The sequence below is a fragment of the Thamnophis elegans genome, chromosome 6, assembly GCF_009769535.1.
Source record: "Thamnophis elegans isolate rThaEle1 chromosome 6, rThaEle1.pri, whole genome shotgun sequence".
NCBI lineage: Eukaryota > Metazoa > Chordata > Lepidosauria > Squamata > Colubridae > Thamnophis > Thamnophis elegans.
In genome coordinates, this window is record NC_045546.1 from 73,568,712 (window position 1) to 73,581,733 (window position 13,022).

Below are 13,022 nucleotides of genomic sequence, written 5' to 3' on the forward strand. Positions count from 1 at the left end.
AGCAGCCGTTCTCAAAGTGTGGTCCGGAGATCCCGAGACCCTTTCAGGGAGCGCACCATAAATATTTTAAAACATTTCAACTTAAATTTCCAATACAGTAAGTATCAGTAAATACAACCAGATAAATCCAAATTTTTAGGAATGTAAAGGGCCCTTTACATTATTTTTAGGAATGTAAAGAGTCCAGAGACCAAAATGTTGGAGGAACACTGCTATAAAGTGTTGAAAGAAATGTCCTTCTGGGTTCAGCTCCAAGTGGGGAAAAAGACACTGGAGACATGGAGGCTGCTTGGAAAGATGGTTTATTGTTGGACAGGGCCACATGGCTTGAGGACATTTCTTTCATCAAAAAGAACATGTGAACATGTAGGCCTGCTAATGGGCAGCAACTTTATATCTTCCAGCTTCTAGGAGTATTTTATACATGTTCTTGCTCCCCTACAATTGTCAAACATAGAAACTATCTGGGTTGGAAAAGAAATGCTGGTTATGGTTTACACATTGGACACTAGTTGAACCTCACATTACTGCTATATGTTTTTGTGGGCCAGGCTTTAAAATGTGATCTTCATTCAATGTTGTAATATGGTTCCTTGTGTAGGTGTGTGTCCTCCATGGCCTAGTTCATACTAGAGCCTGCAGAGTCACGCTGAATCACACAGGAGAAAACAAACTCCTAGAAAGCCATAACAACCTGATAGTGAATAACATAACATTCTGAGATGTGCTCTACCATTGACGTCCAGGATTTGACCATATATAGAGAGAACTTTCCTGAAGCAGTAGATTAGAAATTGTACTTTTACAGGCTGTTTTTTATCACATGCTATTGCTCCTCCTGCCTTTGTCCTGTCTCAATAAAAGGGGCTCTCAGGTTCCAATCTGGGTCGCTCCATCCCGAGAAAATTTGTCTCCTGTCTTTTCTCAACATTGGCTTCATGGGCGAACAGCGGAAACTTCACAATTCAACAACCATGATGGTAGGGGGTGGATTGGGAAGTCAGAGGAAATCAAAATGCAAAAAGTATGTAGACGGTGATAATATGTGGAGGCAAATAGTGGCAATGACAATTAACAAGGCAGTGTTGGCGGGTCACACAATGGTTCTGGCATTGATAAAGTAATTAACAGAAGTGGTGTGATAAGATTCATGCTCTCAGTTTAAGCTTAGGTGACAGAATTGAATCTCCATGTCTCCCTGGTAAATCTCCAAGGACCCAAGATCTTGGACTACAGTTTAAAGATTAGGAGCAAAGGAACATCTTTCTTTTTCTGAATGAGACAAGAATCAAAGCATATGAATCCAATGAAGATCTGTATGAAATTTAGATGGTGCCATTTTGTTCAGCAAATAGAACCTTGATATTCAAAAATACAAGACTCCTTTACTCTTGTCCATATAGTTTATTTGGAAAGATATCCAAGTAGTCCAGTCTTTAGCTCTAAAATTTTCTGATGGTCTCCAATTCAAATTCCAGACTTGCTCAGCTTATGAAGATCACCCAAGGTCAGCTAGATGCAGAAAAACAAAAAACATTTATGAATCTCTCTCTCAAAAAAATGGCATTTTTCTTTTTCTTGAAAACATTTTCTACTCTTTAGATAATAAAAAAAAAGCTAGAAAATATCCTTACCTCTCTGTGCATTTAGTGTTAGTAGCACCTGATACAAGGAAATTGATAGAGGCCGAAAAGCAACGAGCAAAAATGGTTGCAGCAAGCTCTCTTATCTTTACTTATTCCACATGAAGCCTAGAAGCACTTGAAGCACTTGGAGTAATGGAGTAATGAGGATGGTGACACTCACTCTACTTGACTCTTCTCTGATAAGTACCAGGTGAGCTTCTATCGAAACAGAAGGCACGGGTCTTATCTTGATTCTAGATGTCTAAAGACATTCTAGATGTCTAAAGCAGTGGTCTCCAACCTTGGCAACTTTAAGACTTGTGAACTTCAACTCCCAGAGTTCCTCAGCCAGCAAAGGTCTCCAACCTTGGCAACTTTAAGACTTGTGGACTTCAACTCCCAGAGTTCCTCAGCCAGCAAAGGTCTCCAACCTTGGCAACTTTAAGACTTGTGGACTTCAACTCCCAGAGTTCCTCAGCCAGCAAAGGTCTCCAACCTTGGCAACTTTAAGACTTGTGAACTTCAACTCCCAGAGTTCCTCAGCCAGCAAAGGTCTCCAACCTTGGCAACTTTAAGACTTGTGGACTTCAACTCCCAGAGTTCCTCAGCCAGCAAAGGTCTCCAACCTTGGCAACTTTAAGACTTGTGAACTTCAACTCCCAGAGTTCCTCAGCCAGCAAAGGTCTCCAACCTTGGCAACTTTAAGACTTGTGGACTTCAACTCCCAGAGTTCCTCAGCCAGCAAAGGTCTCCAACCTTGGCAACTTTAAGATTTGTGGACTTCAACTCCCAGAGTTCCTCAGCCAGCAAAGCTTTGCTGGCTGAGGAACTCTGGGAGTTGAAGTCCACAAGTCTTAAAGTTGCCAAGGTTGGAGACCACTGGTCTAAAGGATAAAAGCCCAAGGTCCATTCAACCTGCAAAGGTTGTGGAAAGCAAGGCTTTGGCTCCAGCTTATATCAGCTGAGGAGAGACAGCTCACGGATGAACTCAAATATAGGTGTCCTAGAATAATGTTGCAGGATCCAATCTGGTCCGGTCGCCAGTCACCGGGACCAGAGGTTTTGTCTTCCGAGCTTTCAGACTCGTGCTTAAGACAGCTCAGTTTAATTTCTTTTTCATGCCACCATTTCTATTACATACTGTTTTCTAAATCTTCAGAATCTATCCCACTACTTGATGTCGCTCCAAATATTTGACATAAACGCTACTAATCCAAAATCCCCTTGGCTATGGAATTACCTAGGAAATAGAGAAACATGGTCAGATTCTATTAGGTAATATATTTTATTCTGGTTTTAAGAGATTTTCTGAGTGAAAATGAAGGCAATTGGCATTTGCTTTTCTTTGCCCCTCAGTGGGAAGGGCAAAGGAATATAGGAATCTAAAAATTGGAGGTTATAGTAATCATCATCCAAACCAGTGATGGGTTTCAAAAATTGTTCGAACCTACTCTGTGGGTGTGGCCTCCTTTGTGGGAGTGGCTTGACACCCATGTGACCGGATGGGAGTGGCTTGCCGCCCATGTGACCGGATATGAAGATGCCGACGACACTTGTCAGAACCACCTTAAATTACCTAACACACAGCACTGGCATGCATAAGAATATGATGTAAACTTGTTTTTTAAAAGGCATCTTTGGTTTGCGTTAAAACAACTTCAACACACGCAATGTTCTGATTGCACCACAAACACAGTAGTCATCCTTACCTTTCACAGAGGCACTGAGTTTTATAAATATGAGCATGATAGCGTAGAATAATCATATCCAAGGACCAGTGGTAGAGCCGAGGTGGCGCAGTGGTTAAATGCAGCACTGCAAGCTACTTCAGCTGACTGCAGTTCTGCAGTCCGGCTGTTCAAATCTCACCAGCTCAGGGTTGACTCAGCCTTCCATCCTTCCGAGGTGGGTAAAATGAGGACCCGGATTGTTGTTGGGGGCAATATGCTGACTCTGTAAACTGCTTAGAGAGGGCTGAAAGCTCTATGAAGCGGTATATAAGTCTAACTGCTATTGCTATTGGTGGGTTTGAAAAATTTTTGGAACCTCTTCTGTAGGTGTGGCCTGCTTTCCGGGTCCACTGGTGGAACCTCTTCTAACTGGTTCAGTAGATTTGACGAACCGGTTCTACTGAATAGGTGCGAACTGGTAGGAACCCCCCTCTGATCCAAACCAACTTGTTACCCACACTTGAAATCTCGATAGTGATTTCTTAGGCTGGCTTCATTTTGAGCTGGTATCACCACAGAAAGAAAGCCACTTAAGGCTGCTGTAGAAGAGCACTCAGATCTAATTGTGACCTTTGGACTAATACTGTGATGTTCTACAGAACTAGCCCAGCTTTAGTTACTGCCATCTTCAAGCAACGGAAGGAAATATAATTAGACAGGCCTGAGCACAGGCCTACTTTCTTTTTTTATAAGGCGGGGGGGGCATGCGGTAGCATTCAGAGCAGGGGTGGGTTTGGAACCAGTTTCAGCTCACTCCCCCTGCCCGTCTGCATATCAAGATGAAGAGCGAGAGGAGGAATTCTGGGAGTTGAAGTCCACACGTCTTAAAGCTGTCAATTTTGAACACTCCTGGGTTTTTTTTCTAAAGGCTTAGGAGTGCAAGGGTCTTGTAACTTGACAGCTTTAAGACTTCCGTGCTTCAATGCCAGAGTTCCTGAGCCGACATGACTGGAGTAGGATTTCTGGGAGTTGAAGTCCACAAGTCTTAAAGCTGTTAATTTTGAACACCCCTGGGGTTTTTTTTCTAAAGGCTTAGGGGTGCAAGGGTCTTGTAACTTGACAGCTTTAAGACTTCCGTGCTTCAATGCCAGAGTTCCTGAGCCGACATGACTGGAGTAGGATTTCTGGGAGTTGAAGTCCACAAGTCTTAAAGCTGTTAATTTTGAACACCCCTGGGGTTTTTTTTCTAAAGGGTTAGGGGTTCAAGGGTCTTGTAACTTGACAGCTTTAAGACTTGCACGCTTCATTGCCAGAGTTCCTGAGCCAACATTTTGGTTGCTAAGCAAGAGCGTTGTTAAGTGAGTTTCACCACATTTTACAAGTTGGCCACGCCCACCCAGTCACATGGTCAGCAAGCCACTCCCATAAAGCAGGTCACACCCACAGAAGAGGTTCTAAAAATTTTTGAAACCCACCGCTGATTCAGAGGTGTAGTTTTAGGTGGAGGTGTCAGGGATCTTTTCAGTCTTCAAACCTCCCTGATTATTGCTTCTCCTTTCCTCGTGGCATATTCTTTTAGGATTTTCCTACAAGTGCAATTCCTTATGTCAGAATGGGCCAATCTCAGAGATTGGCAGGGAGGTCCCAGAAGAATCTAACACCATATTCCATTCTCTGAAGTCAGTCCTTCCAGCCTCAAGAAATAATCCAACGTATCTTAAATCAGCTGACTGGGCCCCCAAATTCCATTTTAATCTTGGCTTAATAGACTTCATACACTATATAAAGAACCCCACAACCTTTGCGTAAGTCTAAATAGAAAGATTATGGATTTACGGTACGTTCCAGCAAAACAAATCCTGTTGAAAATTAGAAAAGTAGAAAAAGTAAGAACAATTCAGCAAGGAAGCAATTACTCAAGGAAATGGTAGAGCCCCCTTTCCTGGACCTCTTCAAGCTGAAGTCGGTTAGCAGTCAGGGATTTATTTGGGCAATAGACTGGATTCACTAGCCTAAATGGCCCTTTCCAACTCTTTGATTATATGAGATCTGCATTTATCATATACATGAAGTAGACAAATATGTGTCTAAACAGATACAAAGAATAGCCAGCCTTTATAAATATTTGTTATGAATGACTTTTTTTTTTTTTTAGTAAATATTGCAACTGGAGATCTAGTCGAAGGTCATTCTATTCTATTTCTAATCTATTTCTTAATGGTCAAGTTGTTGGAAATGTCTACTTGCTGCGGTTTGCTCTTCTTAAAAAAGCAAATTCAGGAGAAGTTATTTTTGCTAATTCCAAAGAGAAATTGTCTGAATAAAAACTTTTGTGACATCCTGACCCCTTTTAATAGGTTTTTCCATTTAAAAGAAATAATAAATGCTTAATTTGCCAGGTACCTGCAGTAGGAGGAGAGAGAGCCTCCGTTAAGACAGAAGGCAGATGGAAAGATAAAGAGAAACCAGGGATGGATTCAGGGCTAAACATTTTCAATTTCAATTTTAATGGATTTGTATGCCGCCCAATCCCGAAGGACTCTGGGCGGCTTACATAAAAAGAGTTTAAAAAATATTAAAAGAGTTTAAAAATACAAGACAGAAACGAATTAAAAAAGACACAACATGCACTTGATTTTTAATGGGGCTGAAGCTCAGTCAAGATCAACAGCCCCAGGCCTGCCGGAACAGCCAGGTCTTAACAGACTTTCGGAAGGCCAAGAGAGTGGGGAGGGTCCGGATCTCAGGGGGTAGATCGTTCCAAAGGGCCGGGGCAGCTACAGAGAAGGCTCTCCCCCAAGGAGCCGCCAGACAACATTGTGTAGTCGACGGCACCCGGAGAAGGCCCACCCTGTGAGATCTTATTGGGCGCTGGGAGGTATGTTGCAGGAGGCGGTCACGGAGATATCCAGGTCCTAGGCCATGTAGGGCTTTAAAGGTGATAACCAGCACCTTGAAACATGTTCGGAGACCAATAGGGAGCCAGTGCAGCTCACGGAGGATAGGTGTAACATGGGTATCGCTCGCGCGGCTGCATTCTGGACCAATTGTAGTCTCCGAACACTTTTCAAGGGCAGCCCCATGTAGAGCGCATTACATGTCTTATTTAAGGAAGGGACAAGTTAGGAAAGAGAGTAGATTGCTGAGATTTCTCACCACAGAAACAACAGCAATACTCCTATTTACATTTCCGTCTAAAGGCACCCTAACTGCAGAAATGCCTTGTCAGAAAGTGGCTTGGGCCCGTGTCCTGTTGTTTCATTGATAAACAGGATTCAATTTGATCATGGGCAGAAAACTATCTGGGAATTCATGCATGTAAGTGTGAACAGTGATTTGATATTAACTAAGAAGATGAGCTGGGATATTCAGACAATCTGAATATGTTAAGGCAGCAATAGGATGTAGACCTATCTGGAAATAAAGTCACAGAGTCGAGCAGGATCTGCTTCCATGAAAAAAAGCCTCCATAAATTTCTCCCATGAGGCCTCGGTAGTTTAGTTTCTATCAATAACGTGGTGGTAATCAATTAAATTATCCACTTCATGGCAATGTGTAAATTGCATGAGAGCTATTCTGATCATAAGATATGTTGAGTGTTGTGGCCCAGCAGGAGCCGTTGGAGCTGCCACCAGACTCTGACAGCGAGGGGCCCGATGAGTCGGCTCTGGAGGATGTGGAGGACCCTGGACAGGGTTCCGACTCCGAGCAGGGCGCAGAGAAGCTGGTTGGCCACCAGGAGGCACCTGAGCCTTGGATCAGTGGGGAGGAGACAAGGGAGAGTGAGCCGGATGCCAGTAGTGAGTTGTTCCTGGATGCACAGCACCGAAGAGCTAATAGGCGTCAGGAACAATTATGCAATTACAGGAGGTGATTGTACTCAGCTGGTGGTCATTAGGCTCCTCTCCAGACTATAAAAAGACTACTTGTGCACACGGCCCTCTTGCAGAAGTCAATGCAGGAACTAATGTTGGAGAACATTGTTATGAGTTTGGCAGGCTGGATTGCTGCCACGGCTTATCTGTGCTGGATTGCTGCCCAAGCTTGTCTGTGCCGGTTTGCTGCCAAGGACCTGTCTGTCTGTTAATTAAATGCCGTAACTTATCTTTGGCTCGGAGTGTGCTTTGGTGTGGAACGAGGGGGGTCAGAACAGTTGTGTATACATTCCAAACATTGTTGGTATTGTTGTCATCCAAAAGAAGTTCAGGCCTTTTATAAACACTACACTGCACTGCTCAGAATGTTTTTGTTTTTGGATATCAGACGGAGTCTGTAGGATACTTCCGATTTGTCAGTACTGGAAACATGGCATCCTGAGAGGCAGACCTAAAACGAGGCAGCAACTTTGGGCATCATTACGTGCACCAGAGTAAAACTGGGCTGCCAGAAAGTTAAGCGGGGTAATAACAGCTTTTGGGGTGCTTCTGTGCAAAGCCCTGTCATATTTGGGTGCTCCTATGCAGAAGTGACAAGAGGCTGCTCAGTTGATCTCTTTTTCAAGCATTTTGAATTGCTTCCATAGGGCTCAATATCACCTTGGCTGCTGTATGTCTGCACCTGTTGACATATGATAAAACCAGCCCTACGAAGAGCCCTGTTTTGGTGGACTGAAATTCATCCATCCCGTTCCGTCACTGTTCTGACCCCCCTCGTTCCACACCAAAGCACACTCCGAGCCAAAGATAAGTTATGGCATTTAATTAACAGACAGACAGGTCCTTGGCAGCAACCCAGCACAGACAAGCTTGGGCAGCAATAAACACAGATAAGGCTTGGCAGCAATCCAGCCTGCCAAGCTCACAGTAATGTCCTCCGACATTAGTTCCTGCATTGACTTCTGCAAAGAGGGGCGTGTGCACAAGTAGCCTTTTTATAGTCTGGAGAGGAGCCTAATGACCAACAGCTGAGTGCAATCACCTCCTGTAATTGCGTAATTGTTCCTGACGCCTAGTAGCTCTTCAATGGTGTGCATCCAGGAACAGCTCACTACTGGCTTCCGGCTCACTCTCCCTTGTCTCCTCCCAACTGGTCCAAGGCTCAGGCGCCTCCTGGTGGCCAACCAGCCTCTCTGCGCCCTGCTCAGAGTCGGAACCCTGTCCAGGGTCCTCCACATCCTCCAGAGCTGACTCATAGGGCCCCTCGCTGTCGGAGTCTGGTGGCAGCTCCAACGGCACCTGCTGGGCCACAACACCTCACATACTGCTAGTCACAGGTTATAAGTCGCATCACCAGTGTTTCTTGGCATTTTGGGGGCCAGCCAGTGGTGCAATTCAGCCGGTTCTATCTGGTTTGGGCGAACTGGTAGCGGTGGCGGTGGGAGGCTCCACCCACCCGCCTGGTCGTCATCACGTCCCGTTTTTGACATTCTGCACACACGCTCACATTTGCGAACTGGTAGCGAAGGTAAGTTGATTTCACCCCTGGGGCCAGCATGTATAACACTGGTTGTTTTCGCTGCAACATATTATGGATTTATCAGTTCTCATCACAATTATTTCCATTGAGAACCAAGAATTGCAGAAAGTTCTCCCCCCCCCCCCAAAAGCATTGGCTGGACACCAGAGGAAGATGTTCTGGGTGTCCTCTCCCTTTCTACACTGTGAGAGCACAACTCCAGACCCCATCTAGCACTCAGGCTCTTCCTTGAAATCTGTATAAACATTTTACAGAATAAGAGACGACTTCTCTTTCTCTGTGTCGCCATCCTTATTTGAATGAAATAATTCTGTTTGACTACAATATACTATTTCAACAGTTTTAGGTTGCATGTACTTATTTCAGGTTCATTTTGTTTTAATTTAATCACTGTAATAGGAAATTGCATTTCCAGGTATGGGAAACCTCTAAATGGTCTGATTAACATTTTAGAATCAATATTTTTAACAGAAAAGTGTGCAATTACCCAGACAAATTATCCCAAAGGTCAGGTGCGTGTGAGCTTCTCCATCCCTATGAGAGGATACTTAAGGGGGAGAATCTTAAGCATTCAAACGAAATCCTATGCTTTTTAAAAAGTTTTTACAAATGAAGGGTACCCACTTACTCACTCTAGGTAAGACTTGCTTTAATCCTATAAATTGTCCTATAAAAGGACAATTTATCAGTTTAAAGCAAAGTCTTACTCATCCAGAGTTCTAAAACCTTATATATAACTGAACAATATGTATCAACCATAAATTTCTATACACTGTTTTCAAGTTATTCCATTGCCAAGAGCGGAATATATCTTGTTGTAGGAGGAAATCACTTAGATAACTGATCTTTTCAGCGTCAGAGAAATAAGTTGTTTGAGTCTCTTAAGTCTCTATTTATTTTAAACCTCTAAAGCCAACAGATACATTTTACAGATTTCTCCCAAAATTCTCATCCCAGGGAAAGATATTGAAGGTGTAACTACTTTCCAGCTACACCTGTATTCAAAGACCATCAGCATTCTGCAGCCCCAAATTTTGGTATGGGAATATGTAGTACAACATTTACTCACAGTCCTGGTCAAAGGTTTCCACCTGGTGGCGCAGCATGGCAATTGCAGCTACCTCATACAGCTGGAATAATTCCGATTTACCTAGTGCTGAAATGAATAGTTCTCCTTCGTCCTTCCCCGAACGTATCAATGACCATTATTCAGCATCTACATCATATAGTATTTTTACAACAGCTTTTAAGCATTTTATAGTTTTGCACAGCTACTCTGTAATAGCATGTTGGTATCTGTTGGCTGAATATATAATAGTCATCACATAGCTAGGGACAATTGATATGTAGCAGTTAATGTTTGATAGTCTCTGAAATGTAACATTCAGCAAAGTGTATTATATCTTACAATACAGCCATTCACACCATCAGAAGACATGATTATTGCAGCCAGAATATCCATCTTTAAATCCAGATTCAATTTCCTTTTAAAAATTAGAAAACAAGTTCTGCAATTAAAGTTCAATATCAAAATGCAAAATCTTAGTATTTGTCTAATTTTGAACATTTGTGAATGAGACTGTGAACATAACAATTACTTCGCTGCGGTTATAAACATCTCTCCACTTTGAAATCACATTTTTAGGTTGATTCTGTGAAAAGGAATTGCTCAGCCTTCATAACATAAAGACAGTGGAAGTCAACTTTGTTTCCTCCAGATGTGCCAGATGACTGAACCCTCAATGGTCAGAATTAAAGGAATTTTTTATTTGATATACATGAACCAAATAAGAAAGGTATCACAGAATGTTTGTGTAAGTTTGGGTGTGCCAATGCAATGCCTTCTAGTCAATTTTGACTCTTAAAATTGAGACTAGTAGATGTTTTATCTTCTCTCTTTCTCCCCCCCTGTCTCCCCATATGTGTGTTTGCACCCCTTCAAATCAGACTTGACTCCTGTCAATTGCCAGGACAAGTCCCTGCAGTTTTCTTGGCAAGATTTCAGAAATGGTTTGCCATTGCCTACTTCCTAGGAAGAAGAGATGCAGTGGCTAAGACACTGAGCTTGTTGATCAGAAAGGTTGGCGGTTCGAATCCCTAGCACCATGTAACGGAGTGAGCTCCCATTACTTGTCCCAGCTCCTGCCAACCTAGCAGTTCAAAAGCACGTAAAAATGCAAGTAGAAAAATAGGAACTATCTTTGGTGGGAAGGTAACAGCGTTCTGTGAGCCTTTGGCATTTAGTAATGCCAGCCACATGACCCCAGAGATGTCTTCGGACAGCGCTAGCTCTTCGGCTTGGAAACAGTGATGAGCACCTCCCCCTAGAGTCGGGAACAACAAGCACATATGTGCAAGGGAAACCTTTACCTTTACTTCCTAGGACTGAGAGGGAGTGATTGGCCCAAGGTCAACCAGATGGCTTTGTGCTTAAGGCAGGACCAAATGCATGGTCTCTTGTTTCTAGCCTGAACTACTAAATCAAACTGGCTGTTATATCACTGGGCATATTAACCCAAATATATTATAACTTCCCAAAGAATAAATTGTATTTTAATGATTACCAAACATTTCCTGGCTAATGAGGAAGCTTCAAATATAGAAATGCCAAGATTTTATTAAAGAATAGCACAAAAATCTTTGGAAAAGTGGTTAAATTTTGCTGAATTTTTATACATGAAAGAAAGAAATTCTTTCTTTCATGTATAAAAATGCAGGGGGATCTCTCTTCCTTTCATCTTCACAGCAAAAACACTGTGCTATTCTGAAGTTTTTGCTAATATTTTTAAGTAGCCCTTGTGTTTAAAATATCACAAAGGCAAAATGATAACCTAAGATGCTATATGGCGCTGAAATCTGCTGGCAGGATGAGAAGGTTATTGCTGAATTGGTAGGATAGTCCAAAACAATTTCAGAGGTAGGGTTACCTTCCACCACCATCAGACATCATCTTGCAATTTTTGAAGCTATAAGAAACTAAAAAAGCCTTCAATAAGCCATCTTGTCAAAATCTGCTTTCTCAGCTGGACCAAACTTTTGTCACCCATCCTATAAACATCCTTGCTAACATTTGGGGCAGGACATGAGAGCCAAGTAAAGGCCAATCATTTATGCTATTCTATGTATCTAGCAGAGGTGGGTTCCTACCAGTTCGCACCTATTTGGTAGAACCGGTTCGTCAAATCTACCGAACCGGTTAGAAGAGGTTCCACCAGTGGACCCGGAAAGCAGGCCACACCTACAGAAGAGGTTCCAAAATTTTTTGAAACCCACCACTGCCACACACACACACACACACACAAACACACACACACACAGAGACTGACAGAGAGAGAGAGAGAAAGAGAAAGAAAGGAAGAAATAAATAAAGAAAGAAAGAAAGAAAAAAGAAAGAAAAAGAGTGAGAGAGAGATGAAAGAAAAAAAGAAGAACGGGACAGAGAGACAAAAGGAAGGAAAGAGAGAGAGAGAGAGAAAGAAAGAAAGAAAACACATGGGCAGCAAGCCACTCCCACAAAGGAGGCCACACCCACAGAGCAGGTTCCAAAAATTTTTGAAACCCACCACTGGTATATAGCATCCCTAATTTAAAGTCCACTTTGCAATTCAACATACTTTTAAAAAGCATTATATTATCTAATATAATGTGGCCTTCTTTCTTTCTTTTTCCCCCCCAATTTTTAGTTTTGATCAGTAGGTTTTCAATTTTATGAATTTGATTTATCTTTTGGTATTGCCTGGACATGTTGGGACTTTCCAATATAAAATTATACTATAATTCTAACCAAGTCATGGTTGTGCTTTTTCCAAAAGGCAACTGGAATTTCTTGGGTTTTTTTTTTCCTTTGAAAACATTCCACTTCTCATCCAAAAAGCTTCTTCAGTTCTGACTGATGAGGAATGGAAGGATTTATATTCTTTGCAATCATCTGGTCATTAGCACTCTGAGTAGAGGTGGGTTCTTCCTGGTACGGTACAGTGCGCCAGAAGAGGTAATGAAAATCTGGTGTACCGGACCGGACCTGTAGTAATGGTGGCTTGGCCATGCCCCTGAACCTGTTCTCCCATCAGAAGTTTTTTAAAAAGCCCTTTTCCCCTGCCAGTTCAGGCAAGAGAAAATAGGTTTTAAAAAGTAAAAGAGAGAGGGGGTGGAGGGGGGGGGGAGGAAACTCACTTTTCAGCCGAGATTCAGCAAAGGAAACAAACAAATGCTGTTGCTTTAAATCAGAACTGAGCATGCCTGGCTGTGGAATTCTGGGAGTTGAAGTCCACAAGTCTTAATGCTGCAAACTTTAAATTGAAACCTGCTTTA